The 25,584-nt window shown below is 42.3% G+C and overlaps 1 long non-coding RNA gene across 1 annotated transcript; it reads left to right on the forward strand.

Moving 5' to 3' along the window:
- The first annotated feature begins 746 nt into the window (after nucleotides 1–746).
- Nucleotides 747–15,161, forward strand: LOC120100924 (uncharacterized). The gene is made up of 4 exons (XR_005501224.2): nucleotides 747–827; nucleotides 8,575–8,811; nucleotides 9,915–10,104; nucleotides 14,572–15,161. It is a non-coding gene; the product is annotated as an uncharacterized LOC120100924 (long non-coding RNA).
- The last annotated feature ends 10,423 nt before the right edge of the window (nucleotides 15,162–25,584 follow it).

The raw sequence follows: 25,584 nt of genomic DNA on the forward strand, positions 1-25,584 counted from the left end.
CCATTGATGAACCTGATACACAGTAGTCACTCATATTCATTGAGAAACTAAGTGAACACATTCCCATATATTTAATAATAAAACATATTCGTTTGGATTTTTATATATGGGACTCCTTCCAAGGCAAACTTTTGTATCCTATGATGCATTTGTAACATTTACAAAAAGTTAATGCCTCCTGTAAAGTTGTAAAGGAGACCCTATTGTTACTCATGAAGACTCAGAACTGACATGGCCCACGAAGGCCCAGTCCTATTGGCCCAGAGCTTGCAGTATAAGCTTCAGCTCCAACATCACCCAGCCTGGGCACAGCTGTTGGAACAAACATTTCTCTACTGGTCACACAGGATACCTAGTCCCGAGTAAGTGGGCTGTTGCCATCTTTTCTGAGTAACAAGATTATAGTTCTACTTCTGTCTTGTCCAGATCCAGGCCACTCTGAAGACACAGTCTATACAAGTGTTGGCAGGAAGAGGCCAGCAACACTCTTTCAATGGAAGAGACAAACACATGTTTTCTCTGCAACCTGGAAAAGCATTGTTTACTCATGACAAGTTAACTTTCACTCATACTATAAAGAAGGTCTCACCCCTCTCAGACAGTCTCCTCTCAGGGAATTGAGTTTTTCTTCTTCCACCTCCCATTAACATCAGCCAACATTTCTGCCATTGAGTTCTCTGAGTCATAAGCCAGACAATTCCAGGGTACACTCCCTAAGCCAGTTTCTTTGGCATGAACTACAGCCAGACCAGAGCTATTTCCTGGATGGAGAAGGCAGCTTGTTCGCTTTGTTCTCTTGGGTTGATTTAGAGCCTGGAGTTTCCTAGGTGAGTGTCACGTCCTATAGTGACACTCAATATAACTGTGGGCTTAAGATTCATTTTCTTTACTCTTTCTACAACTCACAAACCTTTGGGAAGAAAAGAAACTAACAATGACTAGCCTTTCCCTCAGCTGAGTATCTCTAGCAGAAGTATTCTCCGTGGGACTCTGGCCTCCTCATTTCTCTCTCCACAATGCACACTTTCCCACACTGGAGATGTCTTCACTGTTTATTTCATTTAGAAAAGCACTCTGTTCTATTTGGGAAATCTATATCCACATGCACGTGCTTCCCTTAACCATTGTTGTACAATAAACCACTCCAAAATTTTAATGAGTTGAAAAAATAAACTATGATTGCTTCTTAGAGTTCTTGAGTTGACCCCGCCAACTTCATGAGTCTTAATTAGAGTTTCTTCTATAGTTTCTGTCAAATGTCATCTGAGGGCTCTTAGACCTGGGCATCCAGGATGGTTTACCCACATGGATGGCCATTGGTACCACTGAGAAGAAGCTCGGCTGAGCTTGCTTTTTTACACAAATTTCCTCCTGTGGCTTAAGCTTCTCATAGCAAGATATGTGAGATGTAAAAAATACTGCCCACTAAGGAGGCCCAGGCAGAAGCTGCAAGGGACTCAGCATAATGTCAACCTCTTCAGAATTCTACTGGTTAACCATGAATGAAAGAGTCAGCACAGATTTGACAAGTTCTCCCATACAGCAAGACGACAGGGAGGGATAGCTTGTCATGGCCCATTTCTGAAGTCTAATCCAATGTTACACAATTAGAGAGACTCAATCCACATTCACCCTGGGAATTTAACTGAAGAACAATTGATATGTAAATAGTGGTTTATAGTGTAAATAGTGGTTGGCACTATTTACATAAATCTGCCAGAAACAAAGTATGGGACACAACAAAAATAGGACCAAGAAATTACTGTGCACAACAGAGTCCAAAGGCAATGGAATGTTGGAGAGCATTGGTGTGGGGCCATAAATACAGAAATAACCATGACAAGAACAGTTAGACAAGCCAAATTTCAAGCAAAGGAAACAGTCCACTGTGTCAAATGCTCTGGACAGATAGTTATGTGAAGCATAAAAAGTATTTCCACTGGATTTAACAATCAAGTGGTCATGTGTGACCTTGGTAGGGAGAGGTTTAAGGAACAAGAAAAGCAAAGTAGTAAAAAAAAAAATAGGGCAGTGAATAGTGTCTAAGAAAGAAAGAACAAAGAGTAACAACCGTCAGAGAACTGACGAAGGCCTTATGTACTGAGATGCCCAGGGAAGGTGCTTTATCCTCAGATTGCTTGCATGTGTGGGTGGGCAGGGTGGCCATACCATTTGCTTTCTCACTACCTCCTGGTGTTCTCTGCAGAGGTAGCATGCAAGCCGGCGCATGAGAATGAGTAAGTATGTACAATGAGTTGAAAGGATCATGATCTTGGCTGGGATGACAGCAGGGGTGTGGGCAAGCGGGAAGCACATTTGGTTCATTAAGGAAAAGACTGGATAGGAACAAGCTGGCGGGTCGGGGAAGTGAGGTGCTTAGTACAAGAGCGAGCTGTGAGAGTCGGGGAAGCTTGGTCTTTCTTGGCTTGTACTATGGTGTTGGTATTTCTTTTCTTTTTTTATTATTTTTTTCTTTTTTTTTCCTTTTTTCTTTTTTTTTCTTTTTTTTTTTCTTTTTTTCAGAGCTGGGGACTGAACCCAGGGCCTTGCGCTTGCTAGGCAAGCGCTCTACCACTGAGCTAAATCCCCAACCCTGGTGTTTGTATTTCTTACAGTGGAGTCACTGAAGAGTTGTAAGCAAGAGAATGGTGTGATTTTCACTCTCTTTCAAAAATAAGCATGCACCAACCCATTGATTTTACTCCTAGGCATTTACCCCAAACAAATGAAGGTATGTGTTCATAAAAATATTCTTACTGGGAGCTGGGGAGATACTCAATGGATAACAGTGCTTGTAGTACTAGCAGAAGTATGTGAGCTCAGCTCCCAGGACCACATAAAAAGTCAGATATAGCCACCATGTGCTTACAATCCAGGCACTGCAGGGCAAGCTGATGCAGAGGGAGCATTGTAGCTGCCTGACTGCTAAACTAAATGAAAAATGGTGACTTCCACATTCAGTGAGAGTCTCTACCATAAAAGTGTAAGGTTGAGAACAATAGATAAGGACCCCAAACATTTTCTGGCCTCCAAGTACACAGAGGCATGCACACTGGCATGCATACACATCCACATGTGTGTGTGCACATGAATACACACACACATGCATAATATATATATATATATTCATGTAAAATGTTATCATAATAACCACAAATGGAAAAGTCTTCATATCCACCAAAAATGAATAAACAGATAACTCAGCAATAAAAAAGAAGGAATTTACTGGCTATGGATGACTATATTTTTGTATGGTAGAATGTATGATGTCCTATGACAGGAGAAACTACTTTAAGCTAGGAAAAACTCGAACACTTTTCCTTTATGGTGAGAATGAAGGTGAGGCCTGCCTAGGACAGTTCTTTTCAACCTGTGGTTGCAACTTCCAAAAGGGTCGAATATCGGATATCCTGTATATCAAATGTTTATGTTACAATTTCCAACAGTAACAATATTACAGCTATGAAGTAGCAATTAACTAATTTTATGGTTGGAGGTTGCCACAACATGAGGAAATGTATTAAATGTCACAGCATAAGAAAGGTTGAGAACCACGGAGAGACAGAAGGGAAGTGGTTAGAGTGATGGCAATATGTTCTTATTAAGGGATAGGGTAACACAGATGCTGAAACTTAACAAGTGCAAACTATACCCCCTCTTAGCCAAAAATCCAATAGCAAAGAGAAATGTGTGGCTAAAACTTTCATTAGAAGGAAAACCACCTAAATTTGGGTGCAGTTAATAACAGTGAATGCTGTCATGCTTAAAAAGAGAGAGCACCAGTGCCTACAATTTCTTTAAGGCATACTCAAGTTGAGGCAGAAGGATGACTCAATGGGGACAAACAGCTGGACGGATGATAGGATGACTAAGAGTAAAACGTTACGTGGGAGGCGTGTGAATGTTCTCCATACAAGTGTTTCAACTTTACTTTGGGCTTGAAGATTTCATCACGAAATGTCGAAGGTTGTCCTGCTAAGCTTTAACAGCCTGAGGTTGCCCAGGGTTCTGAGGAGAGCTCTGCAACTGAATGTCATCGGTGGGGGTATGTCCTGATTCTTAACTGATATAGAAGGGCCCAGCCCACCACAGCCAGCACCATTTTAATGACCTGACATTTGGTCCTGAACACCAGAAGAAAACTAGCTGAGCGTGTCTCTGTTCCTTCTTGATTTCTGCTGCACTTCCTTAGCTGTGAGTGTGCTTTCTGGTCAGAGGTAACGCTGTGTGCAATAGCTATCGGACATGCCTTCGAGTCCCTGCTTCAGTTCCTGCCCTGAATTCTCTCAATGACAGACTATAATCTGGAAGAATAAACCAAGGAGTGCTCTCCTCTCCTCTGTCGCTTTGGTCATGGTATTTGTCACAGCAACTAAATAAAAACTGAAGCAGGCAGAAGGGCCAGACTGGCCTCTCCAAATGTAATTGATTTCAGAGATTACTGAAAATCAGGAAGTGGGAGAAAACTGTCTCATCAGCCAAGGCAGAGTGTTTCCAGTGCGCAGGGAAATGCCAGTGACCGTGGCGGTGAGAATAGCTTCAGGGAGCAATGGGCAAGTTCTACATTTATGTTGGAAGTAGAGACAACAAGGCTTTTTGGTGGATTGTATTAGTTTATAATTAAAATGACCAGGTAAGCGTGGTGCTGCAGCCTATAATCCCAATGGTATTATCCTTTGGCAATATGGAGATTGTCAAATTTACAGGATCAAACATCAGTTTTAGTTTGTTATGTGATATCCACATGATAGACAGTACATTAAAAATAAAGTTGTAGCTCGGTGGACTTAAAACCATCAAACTATGTGTGACTAGCTTTAGTGCACAATAAGAAGAACATATGGTTGTACCAGTTTGCAATCCCACCAACAATGGAGGAGTGTTCCTCTTTCTCCACATCCTCGCCAGCATCTGCTGTCACCTGAGTTTTTGATCTTAGCCATTCTGACTGGTGTGAGGTGAAATCTCAGGGTTGTTTTGATTTGCATTTCCCTGATAACTAAGGATGCTGAACATTTCTTTAGGTGCTTTTTGGCCATTTGATAATCCTCAGTTGAGAATGTCTTGTTTAGCTCTGTACCCCATTTTTAATAGGGTTATTTGTCTCCCTGTGGTCTAACTTCTTGAGTTCTTTGTATATTTTGGATATTAGCCCTCTATCAGATGTAGGATTGGTAAAGATCTTTTCCCGATCTATTGGTTACCATTTTGTCCTAATGACAGTGTCTTTTGCCTTATAGAAGCTTTGCAGTTTTATGAGGTCCCATTTGTCGATTCTTGGTCTTAGAACATAAGCCATTGGTGTTTTGTTCAGGAAATTTTCCCAGTGCCCATGTATTCAAGACTCTTCCCCACTCTTTCTTCTATTAGTTTGAGTGTATCCTTGATCCACTTGGACTTAAGCTTTGTACCAGGCGATAAGAATGGATTGTTTTGCATTCTTCCACATGCTGACCTCCAGTTGAACCAGCACCATTTGTTGAAAATGCTATCTTTCTTCCGTTGGATGGTTTTAGCTCCTTTGTCAAAGATCAAGTGACCATAGGTGTGTGGGTTCATTTCTGGGTCTTCAATTCTGTTCCACTGATCTATCTGCCTGTCTCTGTACAAATACCATACAGTTTTTATGACTACTGCTCTGTAATACTGCTTGAAGTCAGGGATGGTGATTCTCCCAGAAGTTCTTTTATTGTTGAGTATTGTTTTCGCTATCCTGGGTGGTTTGTTATTCCAAATGAATTTGCAAATTGCTCTTTCTATCTCTATAAAGAATTGAGTAGGAATTTTGATGAGGATTGCATTGAATCTGTAGATTGCTTTTGGCAAAATGGCCATTTTTACTATATTAATCCTGTCAATCAATGAGCATGGGAGATCTTTCTATCTTCTGAGATCTTCCTCAGTTTCTTTCTTCGGATACTTGCAGTTCTTGTCATACAGATCTTTCACTTGCTTGGTTAAAGTCACACCAAGATATTTTATGTTATTTGGGACTATTGTGAAGGGTGTCATTTCCTTAATTTTTTTCTCAGTCTCTTTATCCTTTGAGTAGAGGAAGGCTACTGATTTGTTTGAATTAATTTTATACCCTGACACTTTGCTGAAGTTGTTTACCAGGTTGCAAACTGGTGCAACCACTCTGGAGGTTCCTCAGAAAATTGGACATTCTACTACCTGAGGACCCAGCTATACCTCTCTTGGGCATATACCCAAAAGATGCTCCAATATACAACAAAGACAAATGCTCCACTATGTTCATAGCAGCCTTATTTATAATAGCCAGAAGCTGGAAAGAACCCAGATCCCCTTCAACAGAGGAATGAATTCAAAAAATGTGGTACATCTACACAATGGAGTACTACTCAGCTATCAAAAACAATGACTTCATGAAATTCATGGGTAAATGGATAGAACTGGAAAATATCATCCTGAGTGAGGTAACTCAACCGCAGAAAAACATTCTTGGTATGTATTCATTGATAAGTGGATATTAGCCAAAAAGCTCAAATTACCCAAGATGCAATCCAACTACAAGACACTCAAGAAGAAGGATGTCCAAAATTCGGATGTTCCCACTCCTTCTTAAAAGGGGGGGGGAATATCCATAGGAGGGTATATGGAAGCAAAGTTTAGAGCAGCGACTGAAGGAGTGGCCATTCAGAGCCTGCCTCACATGTGGCCCATATATATATATATACAGCCACCAAAACTAGATGAGATTGATGAAGCTAAAAAATGTATGCTGAAAGGGACTGGATGTAGATCTCTCCTGAGAGACACATCCAGAGCATGTCCAATACAGAGGTCAATGCTAGCAGCAAACTACTGAACTGAGAACAGGACCCCCTTGGTGTGAATTAGAGGAAGGATTGAAAGAGCTGAAGGAGTTTGCAACCCCATAAAAACAACAATGCCAACCAACCAGAGCTTCCAGGGACTAAACCACTACCGAAAGACTATACATGGACTGTCCCTGGACTCCAACTGCGTATGTAGCAGAGAATAGCCTTGTTGGGGCATCAGTGGAAGGGGAAGCCCTTGGTCTTGCCAAGGTTGGACCCCCAGTGCAGGGGAATATGGGGGCAGTAAGGGGGATGTATGGAGGAATAACTGTATGGGGGGGAAGGGGAGGGGATGGGGACTCATGGACAGGAAACTGGGAAGGGGAATAACACTTGAAATGTAGGTAAAGAAATATATCTAATAAATTTTTTTAAAAAAAGAACATATGGTTAGTGTTATTTAAATTTGTTTAACTACTACAGGAAGGTCAGCAGAGCCATAACTATAACAGTGTCTGTATAATAGTGCAGTCCACCTTAGAAATGAGGTAAGGTTAAAGCTGTCAAGATGGCTCAGTGGGCAAAGGCACTAATCTTGATGTCCTGAGTTCAATCTCTAGAATGCACATGGTGGAAGGAGAGAGCTGACATCATACATTGCCCTGTGACTACCATACATATGCCATGTCACATACACATGCTGTGAGTGCACACGCGTGAACACACATAATAAATAGATTATAAGTCATTTAAAAATTCTAAAGAACAAAATTAACTCATCCCTTCCCCCTGGCAATCACACTTCCAAATCACCTTTTAAAAAGTTTTTGGAAGGGGCTGGAGAGGTAGCTCAGTTGGGACAGTGTTTGATCAGCATGTGATAAACCCAGGATTTGATCTCCAACAAAGCATAAACAAGGGCATTGTGGCACACATTGGGAGGAGGAGGCAGGAGGAGCAGAGATCCAGGATCATCCTCAGCTGCATAATGGGTTTGAGTCTAGCCTGTGCTACATGAGATCCTGTCTCAAAGCAGAGAAAAAGAAGGGAGAGTTCTGTCCCTGTAAAATAAGTCATTTGATATTTAATGACTGTTGCAGATGATTGACTTCTTTTTATTTGCTGGTTTCATTTTCCTATTTGAATTTGTCTAAACATAGTGTGTGCTCTAATAACTAGGCCTAGACTCTAACTCCTGATGAGTCTTAATATATGATATGGTTTTATGTTTTTCTAACCAAGGGTTGGGACCCCTGGAGGCCTCTGTAACACAACACTCTCAGATGCACGATTTTAACCCAAATTCCCAACACCTTGGTTGGACTCCTGGTTTCTTCATCGGGCACAGCATACTGAGAGACACTCTAGATTAACGATGTAGGCAGGAAAATTGGGGGAGAAATGAAAACCTGTCATCCGTGTCATTATTTCCGCATTAAGCCTTAAGGAGTAGGAGAGGTGTCACTCCCAGCACCTCTGCGGTTGCCTGAGCTGCATCAGTGTCTGCAGCTGCATGATACACTCATCAGAGCTCCCTGAAATGCTCACCTCCTCTCCCCCAGCTGTGCGCCCCCCTTTCTCTCAGTGGAAACAAGGCCGATGTTTGTTCAAACTCAATGAAAAATAGTAGCGAGCATGATCTCACTTTGCTTTTTCTTTTTAAGGAAACAGCGGGTCGCTGGCTCTGGTGCTTGACGAAGACGGAGGTGCCAGCCTGAGCTCTGAGCACTTCATTGAACCTTCCTAGCAACGGTCCTAGGAGGTGGTAGCTATTATTATCTGCATTTTACAGGTGAAGTATCTGATGCTCCAAGGTTACATTAAAGCATCTGCCCAACTCGCAAGAAAGAACTGGAGTTCAAAATGAAGTCAGACCGCGGACACAAAAAGACCTACTGTGCCCCTCAGCCTCTCTAATACCCGTGCCATCGGGATCACGGAGCATCAGGAAAACCGACGGAGCCCCTTGAATCTTCCACAGCTATGCCACCCCATGGCTTCTCCTCTGCTACGGAGGGCAATGCGATCAGTAGGTGAACCCAGAGGCAACCTTAGCAAGTGCTGCTACTCAGGCCTCAAGGCCTCTGTCTTAGGGTTTTACTGCTGTGAACAGGCACCATGACCAAGGCAAGTCTCATCAAGGCAGGAACAGCATCCAGGCAGGCATGGTGCAGGAGGAACTGAGAGTTCTACATCTTAATCTGAAGGCTGATAGAAGGATACTGGCTTCCAGACAGCTAGGACTAGGGTATTAAAACCCATGCCTTCAGCAACACACCTACTCCAAGGCCACACCCACTCCAACAAGGCCACACCCACTCCAACAAGGCCACACCTCCAAATAGTGCCTCTCCCTGGGCCAAGCATATACAAACCATCACAGCCTCCTATCTGCTATGTTGCAGAAGCATGCCCATCACCAAGTAAAGTTTTACTTTTAAAGAAGAAGCAAGATACGAATATGCTCTTTTAAAGAAATGGCTTAAGTCCACAGTAACTTATCTGCCGCTTCTGTGGACCATCTGGGTATGATGATGGGCTGAAAGAAATTTAAGAGAAAAGGAGAAAAGACAGCTGGGTCTAAATAGAAACAGGCTGGACCAGGGGAAATGTTCACAAATGTGGATATGGTTCGAAGTCAATCAGAACCTACTAAGTTTCTGACTACCCATTAGTCCATATCCATGGGACCCCAACCTAATCCTCTCCATTTGAAGGTGAATACCAAAACCTAGATCCCACCTTGCCTCCTGTCCTCCTGTGACATCAGGTTCACTCTGAATGCTTCACATGATGGCTGAGGTCAGTCATCATTTCTCTGATGCGCTTGCTAGCACCGCTCTGCTGGGCAGCAAGGAAAGAGCAGTCCAACAACACATCCCAGAACACAAAGACTGTGACCAAATGTGGGCTGCTCTGTCCCCCATGTCCATTCAGACAGTATCCAAGGAGTCCCACAGGGCCAGGAGCTACTAATTCTCTGAGAGGCTTTAAAAGCTCACAGGGAAATTAAAAGTATCAAGCTTTGTCTAGCAATACAAGAGTAATCTTACTTATTTTAAAGCATAAAAATCAAGGGAATGCCAATAAAATATTTGTAAAGGTTCGTTTGATGTCTGTTTTCCACTTTAGAGCTTAATTAAAAGAAACTCAGCCAGAGAACTGCTCCAAACTTCAATATACAAGGGAAGCCATAGGCCTACTGCTGAAGGACCCATCAGGGTGTGGAACAGTGAACAAAAATGCATATTTGTTAATGGAAGCATGCTCTGGCTTCCCCCAGCTCCTGAGATCTTGTATCTCCACAGTCAGAAGAATTCAGGTAAGACACAAGGCACACCAAAGATAGAATTTATTAGAATTTATTACAGAGTAAATTGGGGTACCTTTAAGTGATGGAAGTGGGTGGGTTCAAAAGGGGCCACTGTGGAGGAAAAGGCTCTCCTGGTGTGAGAATTGACAATGATCAGAGAGAGCACTGTGCTAACTCATGTTCTGAGGGAGACTTTATACTAGGGAAATACAGTCCAGATAATCAACAAGGATCCTTAGATTAACTCTATAAGGCAGGAAACAGTGGTATGACTTTGTTCATTACCAGGGAACTTGCTAGATTATCATCTCAGGATCTTTTCAGTAGTTTAGAACGTCCTGTCTCCACCCAGAGCCAGAAAGAAAACTCACATCCTATTCTTTGGCCCTAAATCATACAACAGGCCATATTTAAAAGAATGTGAAAGGGGGAAAATCTATACAAATTTATTTCCTCTGTTCCTTGATAGACTTCAACAGAGCCCTGCTCCCTCTGCCGTCCTCCTCGTTGTATATTATAAGTGTTAAGAAGCAATAACTCTTACTCTGCCTCCACTCTTTCACATGGCATCTCGGACCCGCAGGAGAGGCAGGCGTGATAGCTCCCTCGTCACTAATGACTGTGTTACCAGGAAAACAGGAGATGAGGTCCAAAGCTGATTATGAGGGAGAGGTTCAACCACAGTGACATAAAGATCGCTTTTCTAACTAGCTACGTACCATGTTGGCCTTCATTTTTAAAATAGTGAAGTGTGAAGGGGGAAAAGAGATGTCTCTGAATAAAGGATGAAACATTAAGGATAATCTTCTAAAGCGGTAGAGAACGTTAGCCTGGGGGCGAAACGCTCTGAACTGGATAGAAGATGCAACGCTCTGAACTGGATAGGAAGATGAAACATGCCTATTTACCAGAACTCAGCTTTCATTCTGGGCTTGAGGGAAAACCCAATCACACTCCCACACAGGCATCTGGCAGTCTTGGTGTGGCCCTGACTGGAAGGAGGTGTGGTGGTAGGTGTATGTACCTTCTATTCTGTTCAGGACATTTACCCAGCATCCTGCACACAGGCAGCCAAAGTCTACACCCAATAGTGAGGTGGGCCATTGCACAACTGCAGAGCTGCCATTCATAGTTAGGTGTACGGCTACTTCCAAGGGCCTCACAAACACCCTGAGTTGTATTGTGACCCCCAGTTTTATTGACTAACCCACTGAACTAATAAACAACTCAATGGGTAAATGATTCTATAGTCCTTTCTCACTGCATCAATTTCATTGTCTCGGTTCTGTTTCCTTCATTCTTAATCCATCTGCCTCCAGTCTCCTAGCTAGCAGGATCCGTCTTAACATGGAGGATGAATCCCTCTGTGAGTAGCTCCCAGATGGTCCTGCCCAGTGTCATCTCTTGGGACTCCCACTTTTCTGCTCTGGGGCACAGCCATCTCATCAAATCCACAGTGTCATTTCTCCTTGTGCAGGTGTACACACATTGTTCCTATAACCATAATAGTGGCCAAGTATTTTGTGGATATTTCTTTATTGGAATTTGTCTGGTGGTTTTTTATCATCATCATCATCATCATCATCATCATCATCATCATCACCACCACCACCACCACCACCACCACCACCACCACCACCACCACCACCACACTATTCAATGAATTGTCATACTGTTCATCTAAAGTTGAGGATAAATTACACTAGCATGTTTTACCATAATCAATAGGGATATGGCTTAAGTAACATTTGCATCTTCTCTACTGCCAAGCCACCATCTCGCCTCTCTGTCTTCTCTGCTGTGCTCTTTGGAAGGACTGCATCATAGTTCATATGTTCCATTACGTCCTCTTACAAACCTGTTTTCACTTACGGATTTCTGTAATCCATGCGGTTTCTCCACAGTAGATCTCTTTGCTTCCGTAATCCATAAAACTAGTGTCAAAAAAGAAAGCATTTCATTTTGTTTTTACATTTCTGTGGGAGGACTCACTTTCGAAATCTGAATTATTTGCGTGCTGTATTTTAAACATGCAGTTGGTGGTCTTTATTTACTATCTACAGAAAATAAGGAGTGTCTGCTTCTGTCTGAGGATAAACACAGACTTGAAAGGTTAGTAAGCAGTGAACACTGTTGTGGTCATGCCAGACGATGTGTGTTACATGTCTGCCTAGGAAAGGTAGAAAAGAAGCTTGATTTGATCATCTGAGGCCAATTCACTTTCAAAGATTTGTTCTTCAACCCCCTCAGGCCCCCTCCAGCATGAATTAATACTTGACTGTCACAATCTAAGCTAAAAACATGACTTTTCTCTGTGGTGCCTTCAAAGTCTGTCCTTCAGTTAACATAAACACAGAGTCTGGCTTTGCCTAGCACTGATCCAGCAAGTCTTTAGATAAAGTCTATGGGTTGTAAAAAGCAGAGAAGCCTACCACAAACAAAAGGAAGTGTCCACCCACTGAAATCAGCTAGGCAAGAAGGCAGCCAACCTTCATCAGCTGATAACAAGCTCATGCCTGATGGTTTCACTTCATTCAGGGGTCTTCTTTCTCAGGCCTGGTTGGTACAGCCTCACCCAAGAGCCTTTTAAATTAATAACAACCTGTTGGCCTTTAGTTATCCTTAACGACTAAACAGCTAAGTCATGGCTCAATGGCCTGAATTTGATCCTTGGAATTTCCCTCAAAATGTTTTCTCTGGGACAGAATTTCCCTGAGGGAAAAGGAAGAAAAGCAATGAATCCACACATTGTTTTTTGGAATATCTGTATTGGTCAGGAAAAGGGGTGAGTACACCTAGTAGTTAAACTGTTTGCAGAGTGAAACTGTCTGGTCCGTAGAAGGGGCGGGGCGTGTCGGACAGAATGAGTGACATCAGAGCTTCATCCCGATCTTTTCACCTGATTCGGAATTGGCCATCTTTGTGGCATTTTGTGGCCACCAATGATTTTCCATGTCTGCACAGATGAGAACAAATGACATCTCAAGGGACATGGGACATGTGGCCTGAGGTGCCAAAAACAGTGGAGGTTCATGAGCCACTTCGAGAACGCAGAGCAGGCAGGAAGAAGCCTGCATCATCTGACTGCACCGTGGGAAAGCTGTGAAGAATTGGTTTTAGTTTTTGATAAAACATGAATCTTGAGTGTAAGTAGTTAGACACACAAATTTAAAATACTTAGGGACCCTATAGGTCACCAGTTAGTGCTGACTGAGGGGACTGCAAATGCTCTATTTTTTTTCTTGGACTCAGTTGTACTCTCAGAGTTTTCCTAATTAATCTTTATTTAGTGGTGTAAGACAGCCCATTTCTCCCTCTCCTGTTGAAATTTTCTTTCTCTTCCCACTCTATAAATGTAACATCACCATTCTCTATTTGCAGCCAAGTGGAAGACTCACTTGATTTGGTGCCTGAGAGGTGCTGGGATTGATTGAAGGCCACGGGAAGAAAAGAAAAATTCCATTTTTTTTCCTCGAAGAATTTTTAAAGGCCCCTGAAGGTTTATATAACAACCTGGCAAGCCCCCAGACTGTTTTATTTACAACATCCATTATCATTGGTGGTCGTAAACATTACTCTTTTTTTTTTCCCCAAGCGAAAAGAGAAGTGTGCAGTACTCGCTGATTAATTCACATAACTAAAAGCCTTGAACAGATAAAGTCCCTCTGGTGGGATTGAAGGGAAATGTGTGCATTTGACAGGCAAATGTTCTCGTTTTCAAAAGAACGTTCAGTGGTTTGAGCGCTGTCTGGATTATAGACTCAGAGAGCCTTCTAGCTGGGATGCTTTACACTATTCTGTCTGACCATACGGGGCCCAGTGAGGGATCCTAGCAGTCACAGCAGAGGAACGAGTTCGGCATAGGCACTTAGTTACTTCTGAAGGCCATTCCTGGGGTCAAGAGCAGCTGGTCAAGGTATGGGTATGAATGGAGCAGTTGAGGGCACAAGGAAACAGCCACAGAGCTGACTGGAACTGATTCTCAACTTTGCGTAGGCTGGAAAACTCCTTGAATGTGAAAAGTCGTTAAGAACATTTATTCTAGCACAGGACCCTGGCCCTTACTACTGTAAGAACCACCTATAGAGCTGGCGGATGCCCGTATCCCTACATCCGTGTCCAAACATTTCGATTTGGTTAGTCTAGAGTGTGGTGAGGATTTGCTTTTTTTTTTTTTTTTAACAAGTTCCAGGAATTAATGATGCCAGTGTGTAGATCACACTTTGAAGATAAAGTCAGACAGCCTGGCCTCCAGCATGTCTCTCCCACTTACCACAGTCATACGGGTCCCTGAGTCAGCTTCTCCCTGAAATGAGATGAATTCCTATTTCCGAATGCTTTGGAGCAGGGTTAATGAGGGAAGCCACGTGACCAAGAGAAAAATGTGAAAGCAAGCTTAATACTTTAACACTTTATCTCTCTCTCTCTCTCTCTCTCTCTCTCTCTCTCTCTCTCTCTCTCTCTCTCTCTCTCCAGATTGAAAGCCAAAGCTCCAAGAGACTGAGTAACTGCCTGACCATCCCTGCCGGAAGAAGCAGGGAAGCTGAGAGATTGATTTCTGCATATCCAGGCTATCTCGGCACGAGGCCTAGCTGTCCTGCAACGTCTTGCAAACCTTGAGCACTGTCACGCAGTCTGAAACACACGACCTTCAAGTAGGAAATAAATCTTTTTAAACGAGTGTGAGAAGCACACAGATCTTGATGAAGTCCGTGTCCCACTTTTGCCAAAAGCAGAGAACATACTGTCCAGGGTCATCAAGATGGGAAGCCAAGGCCGTACTGAACAAGGGGCCTGCTAGAGCCCTAACTGGGATGCTGGCATTACTCTATCCTCACAGGAGATGAGAGGACTGGATGATGGTGCACGGAGAGACCTCTCGATTCTCAGAAGCACATGGAGGCCGGGAGTGCAATGACAATATCACGCTTCCACCAGGACACGTGGGGTGGGGTAGCCGAGTTACAGCCAAGATAATGCCTATATTTGGCTGCTGAGACAGAGAAAAATCTTTAACTTTTGCTTTAATAAAATGCACAATTTTGCATGTTTTTAAAAGAACAAAACAAACCCTCTTCTGAGCCAATAAGGCTTTGTTTTCATGTTGAGGTTTTTTTCTTGTTTTGGGGTTTGGTTTGGTTTGTGTTTTTCTGCAAAGCAGCTGAGAGGGTAATGATACCTTGCCCTGCTTTAGCAGAACTTCTACGTCGGAAATTCAAGGGAAAGGATGTTCTCCTCACATCCTCAGTCAGCCTGTGCCTTGGGAAACTGGAATACCAGGAGGAACACAGATTCCCGGAACACTGTATTCAAAGCAGATCTGAAAAAAAAAAGTTTAAAAGTGATGACATTCACAAGATTCCTAAAATACTTACATAATATCAAAATGTGCCTTGAATTGTACCGACCTGACAGCTTCATAGATTCCCTATGCTTATTGTACCTCCGTGTGTACAGAGCCTAAGAGCCCAGAGTGCCAGCCATAATTGCCTTGCACGGGTTTGCTGTTACTATTTAGAGTCATTATGATTACTTGGTTCTATGGTAAAGCGGCAGCATTCACAGGTTGATTCAAAACTGAGACTTTCCTGACTACGAAATAAAAACATTATTCATTCAGATAGATTTTTAAAAAGGAACTGTCATTGAGGGGAAAGAGAAATAGTCTGACCATAAAAGTTTCACTAAACATGGAAAACAGGCTTTTTATGAAGAACCTACTTTGAGAGAGAGAGAGAGAGAGAGAGAGGAGGGTTTCTGGACTGGGGCTTGGAGACCGCCAGCCTAGCTCTAAGTTCAGTGAAAGTTCCTGTGTCAAAGGATGAAGCCAAGAATGAGAGACTCTCAGCATACTCCTCCAGCCTCCAGACACATATATGTGCATGCACCACACACAGAAACACATAGAAATGAGAAGGCAGAGAATAAGGAGACAAATTCACTGAATTAAAAAACATATAAGCGGGTTGGGGATTTAGCTCAGTGGTAGAGTGCTTGCCTAGCAAGCGCAAGGCCCTGGGTTCGGTCCCCAGCTCCGAGAAAAAAAGAAAGAAAGAAAGAAAAGAAAAACAAAAACATATGAGCATTGGTTGATCCTGATGACACAGGCTTGTAATCTTAGCACAAAGAAGACTAAGGGAGGAGAATCATAAACTCCACACCAGCCTGGGCTACACAGCAGGATCCTGTCTCAACAAAATAAAAACAATACAAACAAACAAAAATATATCAGCCTGCAGTCAGAAAAGTGCATAAAAAGCACTGTACTACCTGTAACTGTACCACCAGATTAGACTATATCCTGATCTGTCCTCCTCCTCCTCTTCCTCTTCCTCCTCCATCTCACCTTCCTCTTCCTCTTCCTCCTCCATCTCACCTTCCTCTTCCTCTTCCTCCAGCTCCCCTCCCCATTTTTCCCCTCCTCCCTTACTCCCTCCCCCTCCGCACTCCCTCTTCTTTGTATATGTCTCTGGTCCCGTCCAACTTTGACCTCTGCCCATTGCTTGCTTTGGGCTCTGTGGGTCTAACAAAACCCTATTTTACCTTGTGGTTTGGGTTGGCTCTGACCATCTGAAGATCATCTGTTTTCTGCTGTGCTTCAAACTTTACCACAGAGTCCCGACCCCAGCTCTCTCCACATTACATGATCTTGGGGTATTTATATTCACCCCACTGGCTCCTATGACTCTTCCATTTCCCCCAAATCTCATTCTCCTAACAAGTAGCAAGAAGCAAGCCCTCACCCCATTTGGGGGACAAGGGATGATACAAATGATGGTGGAATGATGGCTAACTATGTTGTTCAATCTTACCTTTGTGTTAGCTGTTTGATGGTGCTAGGAATTGAGCTCAGAGCCTTGAACTTACGAAGCAAGTGCTCTGCTGCTGAACTGTATCGCAATCCCATTAACAACATATTATAACTCCAAGTCAGGAGAAAATTGCCAGGAAGGAACAATGTTTCAACACAAAGGGCAAAGCTCTACAGATAGTCTCTGCTACATTTTATACCTTGGCTCTTTCTTCTTCTCTGGACTTATCTTCTACCAGATCAACTTTATATTCTATTATATTTCTAATATTTATATTCTATTTTATTCTATCATATATCTAGATCAAACTTGTATTCTAAAGAGACATATTTCATTAATGGAGAACGTCTAGACCTCTTCCCAGGCTCAGTTTGTTGTAGAGGCAAATGCTTTGATTCTGTTATGGTTCATTTATTGTATTGGGTTTGGTTTGTTTGTTTGTTTGTTTGTTTGTTGTTGAAGGCCGCTCACTAACAGGTACAGTTAATCTAGTACTTAATGCTACTCTCCCTGGAAGAAATGCTTTAAGGAAATCAAGCCAGCAACAGTTTACCCAGGAAAACTCTCGTTTAGCACTTGGTGGGATTCTTACTGCTACCACCAAGCCCCTTTGTGTGTCTCTTCTGAATTCTGACTGAAGAACGACCATAGACAGTTTCTCTCTTTTGAAGCTTCAAGAGTGACCTACCTACAATCACGTCAATGATTTCCTTACCAGAACTCAACAAAGAATTTCTCAAATAGCAAAGTACAATACGATCTTCGCCTGCAGATAGAATTATGTCCTTCATAGCACAGCTCCGGCAGCTGTACCAGCTAAGCCAAGTAATTACAATTGAGTGCATAAATTTGGCAGAAAGAACTCCACATTCCTTTCTCTAGAAGTCTCCAGAATGTCTGGTTCGAAGCTTCGATGAATGTTTATAGCCACCAAACTTGGTTTCAAATCAAAGATGCCCTAGGCAATAGCTGGGCAGTAATGTAGTGCCACCTAGCTTCTCTCCTGGTGTTGAGTCCATCCCCAGACATGCTCAGTCACTGAAGAAACTGGGTCGTCTTCTGCAGCATGCCAGGGCTTTCTGAAGCACAAGCAGGCAAAGGGCAAAACTTCTCTGTGTCCATCCCTCCGGGACAAGTGAGCATTACATATTTGCCCTAGAGTTAGGCAAGATCCTCTACAGCAGTGGTTCTCAACCTTCCTGGTGGCAGGACTCTTTAATACAGATCCTCATGTTGTGGTGAGCTCCAACCAGAACATTATTCCTTTGTTACTTCATAACTATAATTTTGCTACTCTTACAAATTGTAATATAAGTATCTGATATGCAGAATACCTGGTATGTGGCCCAGAAGGGGTTGAGACCCACAGGCTGAGACCTTCTGCTCTACTGATCAGTTGACTTTGACTTTTCCCATCATGCATTTCTCCTAAGCACCCCCACCTTACGCACAAACATCTCTATTTCTATACAGTATGCTTCCCCAGCCTAAAATCTCCTTGTCCTTCACTCTCTCGAATCTTCCCACACATTCAGGTTTCCCTTCCTTCATCAGCCTTCCCTAACTACACCGAGCCTAGTCCTAATCTCATGTCTGCACTGTGTTAAGTTTCACGCCTGTTAAATCTTTAGTTACCCTGCCGGAGTCATCCTGTTCCAGGCATGGACCTGGACTCACCTACTCATCCTTCAAGACTGTCACACTTCTTATCAGATAAAACATGCGGCAGACTCCACGGTGTTCCCTTAACGCCACCTCTAGTAGACGTTCCCGTTAGCCTCAGAGCAGAAGACGCATTCTAGTCTTCCGATTCATGATTTACGTTGTTGCTGAATGAATAAAAGATTGAATGAATAGAGCACAGCTGTTTATTTGGTATTGTTTCCCCAACTAGTATACATTTCTGGGAGTGGATGCATCTAGAACACAAAGACAAACGCCCACTTAACCTTTCTTTAAAAAAAAAACATAAAAATATGAAAACAGAATCCCAGTGAGTTTGCTCTCCCCCTCAGTCAACCAGTCTCCTATTTTCACTCTGGTCTAAGACTTGCTTCTTATTCCACTGGGGGAAATAAAGGGAAGCAATCGGGATTTCTGCCAGCATGGAAGGAAGATGAAAATTAGAAAAGTCAGCTGAGGTTAACTGGAAACCTGGAGGTCAGTCACGCACCGCAGCACCCGGTGAGGATCAAGCGCATGCGCACCTGTGGCTGTGCTGCCTAGAGCCAGAGACACAGCCTTTAGGGAGCCAAAGGCACCAGAGACACGGGAATCTGCCCGTACAAATGCAGCTCCAGACTGCTCTCACGTTAAAACAGAGTGACCACTTAAAAATGTCACTCAACTGTCGACCACTTCTAGTGACTGAATAAGGGTAAACTGAGGCAAGCTAAGATTCCTCCCCAGCCTCCCCGACTCATCTCACTCCTTCCTGCTCACTCTTCCTCAGATGTGGGTATTTCTGATATAAACTGCCATGCGATTTCCTTCACCCAGTCCCTGAATTTCCTATTCTCTATTTCCCAAACCACAGGCCCTTCTCTTGCTTTATCTGGTTCTTATGTAATAGAACCTTCCAGCATGGCCTTCCGTGGCTAACAAACCCAGGCTATAAACCCAGGCTACTCCATTCTCTCTTCCCTTTATCCTGCAGTCAAAGCTTTTATCAACACTAGAAATCATTTTATACTACTAAAATTTTTAGCCTTTCCCCCACAAGAATGTGAATTTTAAGAAGGAAAAAAAGTTCCATTTTCATTTCCATAAAAACGCTGTCTTAGATCTGAATCTCAAAAGAGTGATGCTTTGTGCACATGTCCCCTTATCTTTGTGTGTAGACTAACTACTGTGAGAAGCCTCCTATTCTGGTACATACAGTAGAGATTGCCTCCCTGCTCATAATCTTGTCTGTTCTGAGTGTTTCCATCTGGCCGGAGATGGGGAGCTAGAGACTTAGAGTAAGTACTACATGGGAAGCTTGGGGAATCACATCTGGAGCGATACGGACTGCTTTCATACACCTTTTCATACACTGTTTCCTTTTATTATAACCCTGTCACTAACCTGTATTACTAAGGGCGAGCCTAGCCACACAATCTGCCTGTGGTGCCGTGGGGAAAAGGAAGTGGGGTTTGGTGAACCACACACTAAGTCTGTCGTGTAGCATAACCATTAGGCGATACACATGATAACTTGTAAAGGAGCTGAAGACACTCTGGGAAAGAGTGGGAAGGGTGGACTAGGACAGAGCACCGCAGATGCAAAGGATTTAGAAACAGCACCACATCTCAGGGATTTGAGATTGTGGAAGGGGGTGGGCACAGGTTATGAACCATGGAGGCAGAAGACTGGAGAGATGGGTGGAGACTGGATCGTGAAGGACTCGATCTGCAACGCTAAGATGTTCAGGCTCATCCTACGTGAAATGGAACCCCGTGTTGGTTACTACAGGGTGAGACGGGAAAAACATGAGTGTATGCACATTGTTTTAAAAGGTTTCCTGATGGCTGTGTGGAGGATGAAGTTCAGGACACAGAAAATGCAGACAAGATACTTAGATAGGGATCTGTTGCTGAAATACAAGGAACATTGGAGGATGGGAACCCAAACAAAGGCAGTTGGATAATGTTTGTTCATGTCTGATTTCTGGAAGGTCTCATGAACACACTGTTTTCAAGGAGCCGAAGACTCTAATATCATTAAGGGACTTAAAATTCCATCAAATAAAGGGGATAATAAAAATCACATTTTAATTAAATTTCTAATTAGATTTTCTAAAGGCTGCCATTAAAAAACACAAGGCAAAGTAGATGAATAAAACTGTCTTCCCATCAGAGCTAAGAGATTACTGTGGCAGGAAACTCTGGGGGGCGGGGGATGTACTGAATTCTCACATCGATGTTGAGTACAAGAGGGAAGAAAGTGAGAAATATTCTGAAGATACAATTCTAATTAAAGAGCCAGGGGGGATTTGTTGCTCACTGAAACACTGTATCCCTCTCCACCAGCTTTATCACTCTACCTCTCATTAACAAGCTGTTTCCATGACCTCACTATCAACTTCTAAACGTTTTCTCTTTACAATTAAAATCTTTTCTTCTCCTTTAACAATTACTAATCCATGATAACATTGATCTAAGATAATTAGATATATAATATAGAAATTTTAAAACCATAGCAGGAAAAAAAGCACTTATCACTCTGAAAAATATTTTAGAAAAGTCTTAGAAAAAAGAGAACAAACTAAAACATCAGCGGTATTTTGTAAAAACACTTCTCACAAATCTAAAATGTCTGGAATAATTCCTTTTATTGAATTGAAATGGGACAATTATGAGTAACTTATTTTTCTCTATCAAACTCCCTAGGTACATTCCTTGTAGATTGAAAAAAGAAAAGAATGAGTAATGGTGAGTTCACTTTTATGGGTAACTCTACCCATGAAATTATCAAGACTCTAGAATTCTGACTTGGTCCCCATGATTTACGGTTTGCTGGCATGTTGCCCTGTCATGATTTACATTACATCTCTAACATCAGCACCATTACATACTAATTATGCTGTTAAACACATTATATACACTGTCTCATGTACTGAACCTTTCAGAGTACAACATTTTTCTTTAATTTGGAAAGCCTGGATGAACCTAGAAGTCATCAAGCTAAGTAAAATAAATTAGGCGTGATGTACCCTCACCAACGCCCAGCGTCTTGGGGGACAGAGATTTGGTACAACGATGGGTCCCCCATCAAGTACTCCAGATTTCCTGAAGAGACTTCCTGGGTGACTACTTTTGGTCTAATCTACAAGGAGGCCTAAGTTTGGGGATCTGTTTTAAACCTTCCTCAATTAACCTCTAATTCTTTTCAGTGTATCTAATGCCCAAACTCAAATCTAGGGTTTGGCATCTCTTACTCAATCAACATACTATTAGAAGCAGATATCCTTTGCTTGTTCTCCCAACTCTAGGGCCCTCTCTCCACTTCCCCATTCTTACCCTTACCTTCCTCCCTTTCTTTCTAGGTACCGATTCTGGGAAGGCTTTCTGAGACCACTTGCTAGCATTTCCCAGCACCAATGTTTGTACCATTTTAACTTGTACCTATACCAAGCTGTGCTAAGCTTGTTGTTAAGTTGTTTCATGGATAAGAGCAAAATTGTCTCCAGGACACTAGTTGGTGGATAGTGTTCACGGAGGACACTGGTCTGGCAATGGGTGAGAATGAATTTTCCAAATAATGAAACATAGAGCTTTAAGAAATAAATAGATAATCACACCCTTCCTTGGTGATCTCTTAGACTTTCAAGTCCTTAAACAGCACCTATGTACAAATGACTTACAAATGTTCATATTTAGCCTGGACTTCTTCAGTGAGCTCCAGTCTCACCCATATACTCACTCATCCACTCCACCTGCCTTGAATTCAGAGAGATCCACCTGCCTCCTCTTCCTGGAGTGCTGGGATTAAAGGCATGTGTCACCATTGCCCAGAAAATGATTTAACTTTATTTTATGTCCATCAGTGTTTTGCCTGCATGTATTGTTGCCTCTATACTCTCATCTCCTGTTTAGACTCTCAGCAAATGAATGTCCTCCACATACACTGTCTGCTATAGTCTGAAGGTTTGTGTCAATCTCCAATAGAATGAAATTGAGGCATTGGACCTTTAGGAAATGGCTAGGTCATAAAAGCAGAGCCCTAACTGTGGGGCTATTAGAACTCCTAAAAAGGGGATTAGAAAGCGAACACTCTTTTATGTGAAGAGTCACACACAAAGGCAGTACTCATAAGCCAGAAAAACAGCCCTTGCAGGCAACAAGGCATGTTCCTCCTAATCTCTAAAACTATGGAGAGTAAATCCCTGTTGCTTATAAGTTCCCCTGTCTAAAGTGTTTTCTTATAACACCACAAGGGACTAAAACATTAGCCTTGCTCTTGCCGTTTTCCCCCTCTCAGAACCCTTCCCCAACCATGCCATGGCTTCTAAAAGACCTCTAGTTGAAGACCATTCCTCCTTGAGGCATCATCTCAGCACTGAAACATACTGTATGTGATCTTTTCACGATTTATGATCTCCATGATAATTACCACATCCAAGGTAATATATATGGACACTTTGTTAGCTCCCTTGACCAGATTATAAACTTCATGAAAGCAAAGACTTTCATCTACACAAGGATATATTTACAGAATAAATAAATGACTTTGTGGAAAAATGAAGGAATGAATTTTACAGTTGAAAGAAAGGTCAGGCTACTTCCCAACAAAGGAATAAAGAAGGATTTGTGGTTAGGATAGTCTCTGAGTTGGTCCTTGAAGAATTTGGTAGAATTTAGGCAATAAAAGATGGACCCTGGAGGCTCATGTTTTTTCCAAACCAATGAAGGACTATTACCCCAAATGTAGCTGATACTATACAATGATATTCCAAAACACAAACATTTATAGTTTCAATAGAAACATTAATAATATTAGCAGTAATAGTTAAATTATCACATTTTAAAATTTATTCTTAGAGAAGTAGTTGAATGCAAATAGAAAAGGGAGAATTGAATAAGGCCCTTTAAGATGCTTTTAGAAGGCTCTGGGCATTCTCAAAGGCCCTAAGGGAGAGTGGAACTGAAAACCTGGAAAACATTCCTCCTTTTTGGTAATAAGTCACCCATCCTCCGACGAATCTGAGGTACTTTTTTCATGTGTTGATTGAAGAAAGGTTTTCTTAGGTAATAAAAACAGTGTAAAAAAATTAAGGTCAAAGACAAAGATGAACAATTATGTACATGTATTCATGTGCCTATGCATGTGCGTAGGTGTGTGTGTGTGTGTGTGTGTGTGTGTGTGTGTGTGTGTACGTGTGTGTGTGTGTTGAAACATTTCTTAAATTGTGAGCAAAGAATACAGAAAAAGTGAGAGGAGACGCTTTTAGACCAAGTGACAGCAGGCAAGACTCCAGGGAACACACAGCCATCAACAAGTAACACTGAAAAAAATGAAACCTCACCAATTTAAAATGCCCCAAAGGGACTGTCCCAGCACTGGCTGAGCATTCTTCAAATGTTTTTTATTTTCTTTTTGAGATTGTAATATAATCACATCAGCTCTCCCTTCCCTTTCTTTCCTCCAAACCATCCCACTCACACATACACACACACACACACACACACACACACACACACACACACACACACACACACCCTTGCTCTCTTTAAAACTCTTGGCCTCCTTTTTCATTACTTATTGTTACATACAAGTATACATATATACATATATATTCCTAAATATAACCCGCAGTCCGTATAATGTTACTCATATGTCTTATTTTCAGGACTGACCATTTGGTACTTGGCAACCACTGTTGCACTTATCCCATGGGAAGACTATCTCTTCCACCCTCACCATTCCTTAATTCCCTGTGGCTCTTAGCATAGGGTTGAGGCCTCTGGCTTTCCTCCATCCATCTGGCATGTCTGTTGGTATTGTATTAACCCTATTCAGCTCATGTTTAAGCAGCGATGCTAGTGAGATTTTTATGGATGTAGCTTCTGATGTTACTAGGAGACATAACTCTCAAAATAAACTTCCTGATCCTCTGGTTTTCATAATCCCTTCTCTTCCACAGTGTTCCCTGAGCCTTAGATGCAGGAGTCATTCTGTAGATATAAACTACTAGGTCTGGGATCCACTACTCTGCATCTTGATTGGTTGCAATTATTGCAATGCTCTTCCTCTGTTGCAAAGGGACATTCCTACATCTATCCGTGGTTATAAGGGCAAATATTTAGACTGTAGTTAGGAATTATACTGGTTTAGTAAAGATTTTTGATCAATGACTTTTCTAGCCCTGGGCACTTGGCTAGGTTTCTAGTATTAGGCATGATTTTTCTCTTCTTGAGTAGGTGTGAAGTCCAATTAGAGAGCTCTTGGTTATGACCAAGATATGCATGCCCATGTTGCTTGCTTAAGGTTAACATGCCATGCTGGTCATTGTGGCCCATGGGCATCATAGCTGCAGAAGGTTTTTGGTTGCCTTTTGTTTTTGTAAGCTTGAATGGTACCTTCTGATGCCATGAAAACTGTTCCTTGGGCAGGAGATTTTCAGGTCAGTTCCAGCTCCTAGGCCTCTGGGTCTGAAGTTCATGGTGCTTTTAGTAATAGAGATTTACCCATTATTACCTTTAAGGGCCAACCGAGGTTAATCTGCTATTATTCTTTTTTCTCCCGAAGCTCTGTGACTTATCTCCTGCACAAGAACCAGAAGATGCTACGATTTATCTACTCCGCAGAATCACGATATCTGAATCCAAATGTTATAATGAAGGAAACTTGTGAGTTTCTTTAACAAATCACTCATTTTCCAGAAGTAAAGTGAATGTCTAGGATTTATATTGCTTCATCAAGGCCACAGAGAAGGTTTAGTGTCAGATCCTGGAAAAACATAGGTCTCCAGCTGCTTGTCCGGTCCCCTCTTTCCTCCAGGCTGACAACTGGGCACAGTATGACATACTTTGTTGGGCAATGAAATAGGTCAGGTGGCCAGTACTTTGTGGTATATTATCTCACACAGGACACAGAGCTTAGATCCTGGCTTACACATCACTTTCTATTGGAAGTTCAAGGTTAGGTCAACAATTGTTCACTTCTTTCATTTTTATCAAATGTTGACAAGACTACA

The sequence above is a fragment of the Rattus norvegicus genome, chromosome 2 (genome assembly GCF_036323735.1).
Source record: "Rattus norvegicus strain BN/NHsdMcwi chromosome 2, GRCr8, whole genome shotgun sequence".
Taxonomy (NCBI): Eukaryota; Metazoa; Chordata; class Mammalia; order Rodentia; family Muridae; genus Rattus; species Rattus norvegicus.